This window comes from Arachis ipaensis, chromosome B08, assembly GCF_000816755.2.
Source record: "Arachis ipaensis cultivar K30076 chromosome B08, Araip1.1, whole genome shotgun sequence".
NCBI lineage: Eukaryota > Viridiplantae > Streptophyta > Magnoliopsida > Fabales > Fabaceae > Arachis > Arachis ipaensis.
In genome coordinates, this window is record NC_029792.2 from 26,865,172 (window position 1) to 26,874,577 (window position 9,406).

Genomic DNA, 9,406 nt, shown 5'->3' on the forward strand with positions numbered 1-9,406 from the left:
CCCTCTCACCCCCTACCCCATTACCCATCTCTTCTTTCCCTCCCTGCCTATGAACCGCAGCACCACCGCCATCCACCGCCAGTTGCCGCCGCCGTCATCCCCAGCCACCTTTCTGCCCCAACCTCCTTCTTTCGCCTACCAGGTTCCGACGAACGCCACCCCTCTATCCTTAGTCATTATTGCATTATTTTCTGTTTATGTTCATGTTTAGGCTAGTTAGATATCCATGTTGTAGTGGATTTTAGGATGTTAGGTAGCCTAGGATGTGGTTAGTGGATTTAGGTCTGTTTATTTGCGCTGTTCATGTTTCTGTTTCATTATTTTCGCAATTCTGCTGTTGCTGTGATGATTGTAATGTTCATATGCTGTACTTTCTTGTTTCTTGCTGCTCTTTGCACTGAGTTTTCATGTTTCTGTTCCTTATATGTAATTGCAGCTTTAATTTTAATTCCTATGAACTATTTGATTACTGTTTATTTTTCGAGACACTCCAATTTTAGCCGAAAAGCTGCCCAAATTTCTATAAAATATTTTCATTTATGTTTTGGTTTTGGCATTTTGAACTCTCTTTTCCTCTGCTTTAACCAAACCATTTCATGAATGCCAGGGCATGCTTTCTATCCTTTTTTATTTCCTGGTTCATAAACTGCATTTGTGGTGTTTTGATTTCAATTTTTGCTTTCTCTATATCTATTTGAATCAGCATCAACCTGTTTTCCTTATGCGGTTATGAGTTACTTATAGCTTCTAACTGTGAATACTTGTTACTTGGACTATTTTTATTATGCCACTTACTTTAACCCACTTTCTACTAACTCACTAATGTTAACTTCCTAAACTCTTTTTCACTTCTAACCAAACTAACCTTTTAAAATATTTCTCCTGGTTCTTCACTTTCTTTTAACCTTCTAACCATGGCATAATGATAATTTTTCTATTTAACATGAATTCAATTCCATTTTGGATTGTGCATTCTTTTTTTCAAACTTCTACCTCCTATACAATCCTTAATGCACATTTGCTTAACTCATTTACCTCATTCTAATTCTCCTTTGCCACTTTGTGCTTCTTTTGACTATTTGCCTATTTGTTTTCCTATTTTTTATTATATACTGGTCTTCTATTTTTCAGGATGTCTGATTCCCAGAGAAAGGGAAAAGGAAAGGCTACCACTGGTAAACGTAAAAGAGGAGATTCATCTATGTCTATCATAGATCTAATGCATGATGCCTCCTGGCGGGAGAAACACTTTACCCCGTAGGAGAAGGCTGACCAACTGCTTCCTGCCACTGATCCAATAAAATTTACAAACCGATACTATGAGCTGAAGTATCCGGTATTTGCAACCTCCAGGAACCTATACCTGGAGAGGACTCTCAAGATCCCAGGAGAACTCCAGCAGTACAGCACTAATCAAATCAAGCAAAGAGGCTGGTTCTTTCTGGAGAGAAATCTGGCAGAGGTCAATGCATCTTGGGTAAGGGAATTTTACTGTAATTACTACATCACTACCCTAGATGCAGTGAACCTCAGAGGAAAGCAGATTCTGGTCACTGAAGAGGCCATAGAGGACATTCTGAAGCTTCTGCCTAAATCTGATTAGCCAGACGGTTATCAGAAAGCTGAGGAGGATATGCGCTATATGCGATTTGACTGGGATGCAGTCAAGGCGAGGATCGCCCTTGACCCGACAGTTCCTTGGATCATGGGTCAGAACACTACCTTGCCCAAGAGAATCAAGCGGGCATACTTGAATGATGAGGCTCGGCTTTGGCATCAAATACTTAGCAACTTCATTATGCCGAGTACTCACGAGACTGAGATACCAGCCGCTATGATCACCCTCCTATGGTGTGTGATGGAGGGTAAGGACCTGTACTTGCCACGCTTTATCCGGCACTATATGGCCAGGGTCCACGTCCGAGGCACTCTCCCCTTTCCCTATTTGGTTACCCAGCTGGGCCGTCGAGCTGACGTGCCTTGGGAGGATGCTGATGAGAGGCCACCTGCTGCAGAATGCAAGAAGATTATCCCGCACAGCAGGAACTTTCTGGCCTTGGGTTACAGACCTCCAGCCCTCCTTGGTGACACTGCCACATCATCTGCCGGCCCCTCTTCCTCTACAGCTACACCTTCCACCACCACTGCACCTCCACCTGCCCCAGAGCCCATCTATCATCTAGTGCACCGCCTGTTTTGACGGCTTGACCAGATGGAGTGTCGCAACAAGCGACGCTATGAGCACCTGAAGCTGATGATACGCTCTGCACCACAGGCAGAGGTTCCACATCAGATTTAGGCTGCAGATCCTGAGATCCCTATCCAGACAGCACCTCCTCTACAGCAGCCAGATCCTCAGCCCACCACCACAGAGACTTCAGCTACCATTCCTTCCAGTGATGACACCCCTTCACACCCTGCTTGATTGAGCATCAAAGACGATGCTTCATTTTAAGTGTGGGGAGGTCGTCATCTCTGGCGTATTATCTTGGTGAACCACTACAGACTCTTTTTCTTTTATTTTGGATATTTTTTTTGTATTTTTCTCTCTATTTTTATTTTTATTTTCTGAGTACTTATACATTGCTACTTTTATGTATTTTTACTCTATTCCTGCATTCTGCACTTTAGTTCATATTTTAGTTCTTTAGTTTAGTTTGCAATTCTAACTTATTAGTGGATTAATTAGTATAGTTTACCCTTTTTAGCATAAGATAGCTTAGTTTAAATTGGAAAATATAAAAAGGAAGTAAGCTAGGAACTTGAACATAACAGAATCAAATCCATAAACCTTGTATACGTAGCATTACATCATGTAGTTAAACTAACAACATTTCATCAAGGAGAAACATTAAAACCTTAAAGGCCACCCTAAATAATTTTTTTTTGAGAATAATGGGAATTTTTAACTAAACCTGCATAACATATATGAATGATATATGATGTTTGAGTTAGAGAACACACAGCCTGTGAGTCTTGAGCATTAATTGTATGGTTGCATTCAAACCATAATTTCATCCCTGTGTGTTTCGCTTCTTTCTGATGTTCTTTACTTTGTTTTAATCTATATGTCCGGTTGTAGAATATAGATACATACCAAGAAAGTGATTGAGGCCATTATTTGATTTTAACCCACTTGTCCCAAAAATAGCCTACCTTTTACATCACCTTTGTTAGCCCCCTTGAGCCTTTAATTCCCCCCCCCCTTTTTTTTTAATAACCACATTACTAGCCTTAAGCAGAAAAACAAAATAAAAATCCCAAGTTGAATCCTTGGTTAGCTTAAGATAGAAATTGTTTATTGTTTAAGTGTGGGGAAACCTATTGGGAACATAGATGATAAAAAGAAAGGGTAGGAAGTTGAAAGAAATAAAATTAATCAAAATAAAATTTTTGGGAAACATGCTCATGTGAGATTAAAATAATTAAACTACCATGTGCATTAAAAAAAATTATTATAATATTTTAATTTTCGGCATTTAAATGAAGGGGATACAAAAGAATTCCCCAAAATGCAAAATAAAAACAATGCACATGGGATAAAAATAAAGATCAAGACATGAGCATGTAACATCAAAAGTGAAAAAATGGGAAAAGAGGTGAAGAAGCTCTAATTTAGAAAGTATGTATGTTAGGTGAAATCTTAGACTAATCAAGGATTCACTTAATTAGCTCACTTAGTCTTATACATATACCCTTACCTTTACCTTGGCCCCATTACAACCTTACTTAAGACCTCATGATTTTTGGTATGACTATATTATGTAATTGTTGATGGGTTAGATGAAGAACAAAGTTATAAAAAGTAAGAATAAAAAGAAGAATAGAGTGATTAACCCAATAAACACTGAGTGACTAGAGAGTAAACACAAAATCCAGTGAGGGTTTAATAACTCATCAACATATATCTATGCTTAATTTACTAATTGTTTTGCAAGTTTGTAAAATATTTTTCTTTCCCATCTCATTTGCAAAAGTGCTTTATTATTTAAGGGTTGGCTATGTATATATATGATTCCTTGAGAATGTGAATTAATTTAACTACATGTAAGCTTTATATATGAGTGAATAAATTAGAATTGCATGACTCATTTAGGTAGTTGCATTTAGAATAGGTTGCATTGCATGGCATTCCACCACGTTACCTTACTCTTTACCTTGGATTTAGCATGAGGACATGCTATTCTTTAAGTGTGGGGAGGTTGATAAACCCATATTTTATGATATATTTTGTGCTTAATTTGAGTGATTTATTCAATCATTCACCCACTTATTCATATTAATTGCATGATTTTACTTCTCCTTCCTTATTATGTGATGTATGTGAAAAAACATGTTTCCTATGCTTTAAAATTAATTATTTTAATTACCTTTATTTCCATTCGATGCCGTGATTAGTGTGTTGAGTAGTTTCAGATCTTCTAAGGTAGGAATGACTCAAAGGATGGAAAGGAAACATACAAAAATGGAAGGAAAGCACAAAACGGAGTCCTTGAAGAAACTGGCATCCACGCGATCGCATGGACGACGCGATCGCATGCCAAGCGTGAAGAAGCAGTGACGCGGCCACATGACTGACGCGACCGCGTGACAAGAAAAGCTCCGAATGACGCGACCGCGTGACCCACGCAGACGTGTGATAGAGGCCACGCACCAGAAATTGCAAAAAACGCTCATAGCGAATTCTGAAGCCCTTTTTGGCCCAAATCCAAGTCCAGAAGGCATAGACCAGAGGTTATGAAGTGGGTGGAATGCATCCATTCAGGGAGAGCTCTCGCCAATTTTTACTTCCCATGATTTAGATTTAGTTTTGAGAGAGGTTCTCTCCTCTCTCTTTAGGATTAGGAATTAAATTTAGGATTTTTATTCGCTTTCAGGATTATCTCTTTTGATCAGGTTCAATATTCCTTTTATTTACTTTTGCAAGTCACTTTATGAATCCCTTCATGTTACAGATTACTCTTTTATTAATGCTATTTGAGGTATTTCAGTTTAATATTGATTTCTTTTATTTATGCTATTGTTGCTTTTACTCTGAAGACATTTTTATTCCAAGTAGATTTATTTTTCTCCTTTTGGTCTTGGTTAAGAAATCAGTAACTCAGGAATTATCAAACTCAAACGTGATTGATAATTGTTATCTTTGTTAATTGAATTAAATTTCAATAATCCCAATCTTTTCTTAGGAAATAAATAGGATCCAAAGATCAAACCAATTAATCCCTTGACCCTCCTTTATCTTAGTAAATGTTAACAAAGTGGAATTAAGATTCAACTTTCATTGTTATTGATAAGGATAACTAAGTCTGGACTTCCAATTCCTCATACCTTGCCAAAAGTTTATTTTACAGTTATTTATTTATTTTTAATTGCCATTTAAATTATTTATCATATTCGTTCCTCATTCTTGAAACCCCAAATCTACAATCTCCATAACCAATAATAAGAACATACTTCCCTACAGTTCCTTGAGAAGACGACCCGAGGTTTGAATACTTCGGTTATCAATTTATTTAAGGGGTTTGTTACTTGTAACAACCAAAACTTTTGTAAGAAAGGTTGATTGCTTGGTTTAGTAACTATACTTGCAACGAGAGTTTACTACAACCTCTAAACCATCAATCTTCACTTCTTTCAGCATTTTCTTGTGACAACTATCTTTTCTATCCGCCTGACTAAGATCTGCAAGGTATCCACAGTTTGTTCAAAACAACAATCTCTGTAGAATCAATCCTCACTCACCTGAGGTATTACTTGGACGACCCGGTATACTTGCTGGTCTATCTATGCGAAACGTGCGGAGTCAGTTTCATGCGTCTAAGTTTTTGGCGCCGTTGCTGGGGATTGTTCGGATTTGACAAATTATCGGATTATCTTGTTGCTTAGATTAGGTACTTTTTACTTTTGTTTTCTCTTCAAAATTTTTTCAAAACATTTTCTTTTCTTTATTAATCTTTGTCTTTTGTTTGAGTCTTTTGTTCTTGTTCTTGTTCTTGTTAAAGTTTCAAACTTTCTTGTTTTCTTTTCAAAAAATTTTCAAAAATAGTGTCTTTTGTTTGACTCTAGTGTCAGTCTTAAGTTTGGTGTCTTTTGTGTGTTTTTTATTTTCCCTGAATTTTCGAATTTTTCTTTAGTGTTCTTTCTTGGTATTCAAGTTGTTCTTGTTTCTTTCTTGTTTTGACCTTAAAATTTTTAAGTTTGGTGTCTTTTGGTGTTTGTTTTCTTAATTTTCGAAAACTAGTGTCCTTTGATCTAAAAATTTTAAGTTTGGTATCTTTTGGTTGTTTTTCTCTTTCTTCATTAATTCAAAAAATAAAAAAATAAAAAAATATATTTTTTTATCATTATTGAAATTTTCAAAAATCTTGCTTTTTTTTCTTATCTTGATTTAAAATTTTTAAAGTTAGGTGTTTTCTTGTTAGTAAAGTCAAATTTCAAATTTTAAATCTTATCTTTTCATATCTTTTTCAAATCTTTATCTTATCTTTTTATCTTTCTTTAAATTTCAATAGAATCTTATCTTATCTTATTTCAATTTCAAATTTCAAAATTAAATCTTTTTCAAAAATCAAATTTCAATTCTTATCTTTTCAAATCTTTTTCAAATCTTCACCATATCTTATCTTTTCAACTTATTTTCAAATCTTTATCTTATCTTGTTTCAATTTCAAAATTCAAAATCAAATCTTTTTCAAATCTTTTTAAATTTTTATCCTATCTTTTCTAATTTTAAATTTCAAAATTAAATCTTTTTCAAATCTCCTATCTTATCTTAATTTCAAATCTTTCTTAATTAGTTACTTGTTTTCTCTTCCTTCTTTTTCAAAACTTCCTAACTAATTTCTCTCTCTTCTATTTTCAAAAACTTCTCGCTTCTTTCTTTCTCTTCTTTTTCAAAAATCATCTTCTAATTTTCAAATCTTTCTTGTTAATTAGCTTTGACATAGAGCTCCCATTCTTTTTCTTTCTTGTCTTTTTTTTCTTGTTTATGAGCAGCAACAGAGATAAAGAACCTCTCTTTGATCCTGATCCTGAACTTGAGAGGACCCTAATGAAGCATTTGCAACAAGTTAAAGCACAACACTCCGGAAGAGATCTCACAGAACTTTTCAAATAAGAAACAAAAAATACAGACATGGCAGCCGAATAGAATAATAGAGGAGATGCAAGGAAGGTTCTTGGTGACTTTACTGCACCCACTTCTGACTTCTATGGAAGAAATATCTCCATACCTGCCATTAGAGCAAATAACTTTGAGCTTAAGCCTCAGTTGGTCTCTCTAATGCAACAGAATTGCAAGTTCTATGGACTTCCATTGAAAGATCCACATCAGTTCCTATCTGAATTCTTACAAATCTGTGACACTGTTAAGACCAATGAAATGGATCCTGAAGTTTACAGACTTATGCTTTTCCCCTTTACTATCAGAGACAGAGCTAGGATATGGTTGGACTCTCAACCTAAGGAAAGCCTAGACTCTTGGGAAAAGTTGGTCAATGCCTTTTTGGCCAAATTCTTTCCACCTCAAAAAATGAGCAAGCTCAGGGTAGAAGTTCAAACCTTCAGATAAAAAGAGGGTGAATCCCTCTATGAAACTTGGGAAAGATACAAGCAACTAATCAGAAGATGTCCTCCTGACATGCTCTCAAAATGGTCTATCCTAGAAATTTTCTATGATGGTCTATCCGAGATGTCCAAGATGTCTTTGGATCATTCTGCTGGTGGATCACTCCACTTGAAGAAAACACCTACAGAGGCACAGGAACTCATTGAAATGGTTGCAAACAACCAATTCATGTACACTTCCGAGAGAAAACCCTGTGAATAATGGGGTAGCTCAGAAGAAAGGAGTCCTGGAAGTTGACACTCCGAATGCCATACTGGCTCAGAACAAGATCTTGACCCAATAAGTCAATATGATCTCTCAGCATTTGACTGGAAAGCAAGCTGCAACCAGCAGCACTCAAGACACCTCCTATGATGGAGATGCCTATGATCCAGATCAAACCATGATGGAAGAGGTGAATTACATGGGAGAACCTATGAAAACACCTACAACTCTTCATGGAAAAATCATCCTAACCTCTTATGGAAAGATCAACAAAAGCCTCAGCAAGGCTTCAACAATAATCAAGGTGGAAGAACCCAGAATAGGTTTAACAATAGACCACCATTCCCATCTTCTCAGCAACAAATGGAGACTTCTAAGCAGAGCATCTCTGACTTAGCAACCATGGTCTCTGAACTCTCTAAGACCACTCACAGTTTCATAAAAACTAGGTCCTCCATCAGAAATCTGGAGGTACAAATTGGTCAGCTGAGTAAGAGAATCCCTAAACCCCTCCTAACACTCTTCCTAGTAACACTGAAGTGAACCCAAGAAAAGAGTGCAAGGCCATCACAGTGGACATTGAGGCCAAATCTGAAGGGGATGATCTGGCGTTGAACGCCACTGGGCGTTCAACGCCCAAAGAGGAACCATCATTGGCATTGAACGCCAGTAAGGAAGACCTTATCGGGCGTTCAATGCCCACAGAAGGCCTATTCCTGGCGTTGAATGCTAGTAAAGAAGGCCTTACGGGGCGTTCAACGCCCAAAGCAGCACCATCACTGGTGTTGAACGCCAGTAAGGAAGGCCTTACTAGGCGTTCAACGCCCAAAGAGGCACAGAAGCTGGCGTTGAACGCCAGTAATAGGGCAGCTGGGTGTTCAACACCCACTAAAGACTTCCCTATTGAAGAACTGAAGGCAACTAAGGCTCATGAGGAGACAATAGAAGTTCCCTTGAATGCCTTGTTGTAATTCATGGATTATGAGGATCACTCCTCCTCTGATGAGAAAGAGGAAACTAGGAAAGAGCAAGTTGCTCGGTACCTGGGAGTCCTCATGAAGCTGAATGCCAAGTTGTTTGGCACAGAGCCATTAAAGGAAGAACTTCCAGTGCTCACCAAGGAACTTAATGCCTTGGTTCAACAGAAACTACCTCAGAAGCTGCCGGATCCTGGATGCTTCCTGATTCCCTGCACCAAAGGCACAATTGCCTTTGAGAAGGCTCTGTGTGACCTAGGGTCAAGCATAAACCTTGTGCCACTCTCTGTAATGGAGAGGTTAGGAATCTTTGAGGTACAAGCTGCAAGAATCTCACTAGAGATGGCAGACAAGTCAATGAAGAAGGCATATGGTCGTGTAGAGAATGTCTTAGTAATGTTTGAGAACCTTTACATCCCTGCGGATTTTATAATCTTGGATACTGGGGAGGAAGAGGATGAATCCATCATCCTTGGAAGACCCTTCCTAGCCATTGCTAATGCCATCATTGATGTAGCAAAGGGAGAGCTGATTCTACAGTTATAGGAGGACCACATCTTATTTAAGATGAGTAAAGTATCGTTTTTGTCCCCAACGT